This window comes from Nicotiana tabacum, chromosome 10 (genome assembly GCF_000715075.1).
Source record: "Nicotiana tabacum cultivar K326 chromosome 10, ASM71507v2, whole genome shotgun sequence".
Lineage (NCBI taxonomy): Eukaryota > Viridiplantae > Streptophyta > Magnoliopsida > Solanales > Solanaceae > Nicotiana > Nicotiana tabacum.
Window position 1 is genome coordinate 96,369,590 of NC_134089.1, and position 5,325 is coordinate 96,374,914.

The 5,325-nt window shown below is 35.5% G+C and overlaps 1 long non-coding RNA gene across 2 annotated transcripts; it reads left to right on the plus strand.

Moving 5' to 3' along the window:
- Positions 1–1,665: 1,665 nt before the first annotated feature.
- LOC107818498 (uncharacterized) lies at positions 1,666–4,852 on the plus strand. 2 transcript variants are annotated; one of them, XR_001655428.2, is made up of 4 exons: positions 1,666–1,969; positions 2,643–2,740; positions 2,834–3,797; positions 4,517–4,852. It is a non-coding gene; the product is annotated as an uncharacterized LOC107818498 (long non-coding RNA). The 2 variants fall into 2 exon arrangements; XR_001655427.2 differs by lacking the exon at positions 4,517–4,852 and having other exon boundaries at positions 2,834–4,014.
- The last annotated feature ends 473 nt before the right edge of the window (positions 4,853–5,325 follow it).

The following is a 5,325-nucleotide window of genomic DNA, read 5'->3' on the forward strand; positions in this document are numbered from 1 at the left end:
CCAGAGTAAAAGCATGAAGGGTGATGCCGTGCAGATTATATTGATTCTTATGGTGAGGCCGTGAGTAAAAGCACGAAGGGTGATGTCGTACACTTGTTTGACTTCTGATTCTTGTTGATAATTGAGTTATGGTGTTCCTTATATTTACTTGCTGCCCTTCTGTTATCATTTGATGTTTCCCCGCAACATGTTCTCCTCTCATTCTTAACTGTACATTCCTGTTTTTATTTTTCACTATATATGAATTAACTGCACTAGTTTATTTGGTAGTCTGGTCCTAGCCTCGTCACTACTTCACCGAGGTTAGGCTAGGCACTTACCAGCACATGGGGTCAGTTGTGATGATACTACACTCTGCACTGTGTGCAGATTCCGGTGCAGTAGCTTTTGGACCTTAACTTTGGGGTTGCTGGCATCAGTTCATTCGGGGATCCGAGGTAGTCCTACAGGCATCCGCAGGCCTTGGCGTCTCCTTCTATCCTTTTATTCTATTTCTTTTATGTATTTTAGAGACAATGTTGTAATGACTCTTTCAGACCTTTATTTGTAGTATTCTTACACAGTCTGTGAAAATTGTGACACTAGTCTTGCATAGCTTATGTATGGATTGGTATTGACATCTTTATTAACATATTACGTTTTAGTGTTCCGCTTTTAAATTTCCGTTGTTCATATAATGTTGGCTCTTAATTGCTAAAGGATAAAGAATGGAAAAAAGGTAAATGATTAAAAAGGTTGGCTTGCCTAGCTTTCACTAGTAGGCGTCATTACGACTCCCGAGGGTGGGAAATCCGGGTCGTGACATTACAAGAAGGAGAATTAAGTTGGGGGTTATAAAATAAAAGAGTTGTTACAGGATTCAAATATCTCGCGCATAGGGGGGACAAATCGACTCGTTTTGCCTTCAAGACCAACTTCTCATGTGCGCGAGGTCACTCCCTTTTGCTTTCTCTTTACAAGCGCAACAAAAAGTAATTCAATATAAAGATAAAAGAAACTTTTCAACGGATGAGCGACGCTTAAGTGAGAAAGAAAAGGGACAACAAAGAAATCTTTGACTTTACATTATTATTTGTTAATAATACCAATAGCGGGTGGAGATCCCCTCCGGTGAATTTTGGTCGAGTATTGTTCAAAATGCAGTACCGATATATGCCATGTGTACACCCAAATATTTTAAGGTTGAGATTCATTTGGTCATTAAACAACTAAAAATGATAAGACAATATTTAACGAAAAATCTATTATATATTTTACTATATTAGAAGTGCGAGTGAAGCAGTTGAGACAGACATCACTTTGCCGACATGCCAGCTTAGGCTGTTATATTTTTGCCACTATTCTTTTACATTATTACGTTGAATGCCATGAGTGACTTTGGTAAATAAAGGTAACTTCTTAAGCATTAAAGGGCGAATTATATAGGTAAAAAATGGTCTAAAATTTGCGGCTTTTCCTCTGCTGCTGAGTCAGTGTATTAACAGGCAACAGCAGAGCACATGGACTTTTTCCTTTGACAGCTGGAGCTAACTTTGGTGCTAATCTATCTAAAAATGTTTATTTTCCCGTTATTCTTCTTCTGCTTATCTTGGTACCTTGGCTTCACTCAAAGGAGTTGTACCATAAAATAATATTTCTACAGCATTAACTTTACAATTGGTAATATAAATTTTCCCCAATTAGTTGCCTTTTCTGCTATTCGATCACAACTCTCTCCTAAAATAGATTTCTCTGTATCATTGGATTTCTCAGTTGTCTAATTTGTGCGTTTTCCTGTTTGAAAGGGGTGGTGTTGGTGTAATGTATTTAAAATTAGGATTTCTTTTTGGAAAAAATTGGTGGATGGTGCTAGGTTTTGGGAATTTGAGAAATTGATAAAATTTGGAGTTTTATCTGCTTTGTCCTCAATAATCCAGAAAGAAGATTGTGATTTCTGTAGTAATTGGCCCAAAGTTAACAGCTTCTCACTGTAAGATTCTGCTGTTCCCTAATTTAGTACTTCACCAAGTTGAAATTTCTGTGTCTTTTTTGGTATAAAAAATTGTTATGAATGCCACGAAACAATTGTTGACAATTTTATTATTCTAATCCTACACTGCAGTTTATAGAAGTAGAAAAATATTGATTTTTGTTCTACTTAAACCTGCCAAATCTTGGAGTGCTGCAGTTGTAGTATTTACATTGACTAAGCTATTGTAACTTCTTGAACTTATTCGAAATTTTGCGGTACGAACTGGGTGTTTATTCATTGATGAGTCAAGTTGGACAAAATCCAAGTTAGCAAATTGAATACCTCGCGTTTCTTTGGTAGAATGTACTGGTTGTTAGGATGATTCGTCGAAATCCCATTATCTTGAACAATGAACATATTTGAACTGTTGAATTGTTAGTTCTCCGAAGCTACTAATTTTGCAGCCATGGCATATGTATATCTTTACAAGTTCTAGCTCCTTCTCCTCTTTGTTACCACAAAAAAACAGAGATTACAAAGGCATGGAGTTCCAACAGTTACTTTGAAATATAGTGGCTAAAAAGTCCAGATTATTGAAAAAACATTAAAGTGTATTTTATGTATGTTCGCTGCCTTACATTTCTAATGTGGGATGGTTTGTTGTTACAATTTTATGGTTATTAATATGCAGGCTATACTGCCCATAGACAAATTGTAGATAAATTTCGGCCGAGAGAAAGAAGGGATCAGTGAGTTCGTTTTCAGACAATAATTGTTCAAGATTAAAACGTAAGTTAGCTTACAACTATAACTGTAACGTCAGATTTACTAACTTGCATTCTTCCAATAATTAGTGTATTATCCTTCTGAATAAAATTGCAGGAGGAACAAATTTGTGTAATACTCTATAGTGATGACATTGGACGACGTGATAACTTGTTCAAACTTTTCGAGACGTGCCTCATTTCAACTGCCAAAGTTAGATATCCACAGCCTTATTCACTACACATTGGCCAATTTGAATGGGTCGTCGACATGTTCACTATTGTGGAGTCTATTGCAAGGAATAATGAAAATGTAACTGAATGTTCTTCTTGGTAATTTCACTCCCAAAAATGTAACTGTCAAAAGAATTTTCTGTTAACGTGACCTTGAGGGACCTTGTGATCACGATCTCTCCTTTGAGCTATTCCTTTGCATATGTAAATGCTTTGGAAGTTGTCTTACCAGATATCCTTATTACTGATGATGCCTCCATCATTAGTGCAGCGGGGACGTTAAGTGGTATGCAAGCGCAGGCTCTCGAAACAGTTGCAAGACATGGGCGGATCGCTGGTGTCGTTTGAAAATGATACACTTTGGAGAACTTGGGTTACTGGTCAAAGTTTCTTAACGCAACGGAATTCTGCTAAGTCGATAAATAAGATTGCTTCTGTGAAATATCCACAGAATGGAGCAACACCAGATATTGCACCACAGACAGTTTATGGTACTTGTAGTAAGATGAATGTGGCTGATACTGGTAATGATCCTAACGTCAATTTTAATGTGACTTGGACGTTCAATGTGGAACCTGGATTCCAATATTTCATTCGTTTACACTTGTACGACATAGTGAGCACAGCTGCCAATCAGCTGCTATTTAACATTTATGTCAACTCCTGGAACGTGGCTAATGATTTTGATCCCGGTCAGAAAGTGCAGGGCTTTTCCGCCACAACTTCTTTCAACGATTGTTACTCCACCTGCTAAAAGTAATAGGCTTAACATTAGTGTTGGCCCGTCCCCTAGGAGTGGTTTTCCTGACGCCTTTCTAAATGGACTGGAACTTCTGTTCAGCACTATGGTTAGAGTTTCTTTCATCGTCACTATTATTATGTAAATGAGCTTCCTTGCCTAATGATTCAGGCTTTACTGCAGAACAACTATCCTCCTGACAGACTAGATCAAATGTCTCCACGGCCCATAAATCAATTCTTGGCATAAATATCATGCACTTCCCCACACTAGCACATCTCACTGCACAAGAGATACAATCATGTTCTACTGTTAATTGTTTTACTTATTGTTTATTTCAATAATTTTCAACATTTTTTCCACAATTTGATATGCACTAAATGTTACTTGGTTACAATTTAGATTATATTCCGGATAAATACTACACCTTAACGAAAAATTACAAAGAGAAATGCTTCCACATGTTGGTACTGAAAAGTAATGTGACACTAACCGAATTGGAATATGATAAATTCCTTTTCTACCTCAGAGATTGTTTCATTTCTTCATTTTGTAATGGATATGTCTGCATATTTCAATGATCTGTTCATTTTTACTACTAGGCAACTAAAGTAACAACTATTATGAATACATAGTAATAATTGGCTTCATATATATTTGACAGAAGCTAAAAATACAGTGTTCTTTGTTGTATAATTAAATGTTGCTTATTCTTCTCGAGTGGAATAAGTTTCTTCATTAGTTCAATTTAATGAACTCTTTTGGCATTTAGTACAAACACTTGTTGTAATGTGTTATATTCTTTTGTCAATCTTACTTATCTTTCAGGACATCATAGGTAAAACATACGTACATATTTTTGACTACTGCTGATGTAAAAGCATCTCAAGCCCTCAAGAAAAAAGCATTTGCAGCATGAAAAACATGCAAAGAGAGAAATTACATCTGACACTATATGTTGAACTTATCTCCGGAGAGACAATAGAGATCAATGCTGCAAATTATATATGAATAGAAACAACTGATCAGGTGAAGTTAAAAAGTTTTTACCAGTAAGTCTTGTTGGTATTGATTGTAATTTCTCCAACAAACTTTTAAGCACTCATTGCTATTTTGTATTGACATATTTATCTAAATGCTCGTATTTGGAAATACATTTGATGACTAACTGTATGCCCTTTTTGTCAGAGTCTTATTCATATTTTGATGATGGAGGTTAGAACGAATAACACATTATATGATGATGCGCTTCATATCATAATGAATAGTTATGAAATAACGAAAGTAAAACTAATAGACTGTTATATAACGGTGTAGCTCATGTGATAGAATATACAAAGCAGATAAAACTACAATTTACTATTGGATAGGTTTCTTTAACTTGGTACCACAAATTATTTTGATCCAATTTTTAATCTGTACTTTCCTGAAGTATTCTGGCTCTTAGCGAAGGAAGCAGTCATAAACAGGAATATTAAGTGTTCAAGAATGATATGTAAATAACCTCTGTAAATAAATTTATTTTCTCGAGAAACGTTACTAAATGTTTGGAAGTCCACAAATATTCTTAAATTTTTTCTATATTGCTCATATAGAAAAGGATGTATAGAAGTGGTAGAATGTACTGATGTATCGCC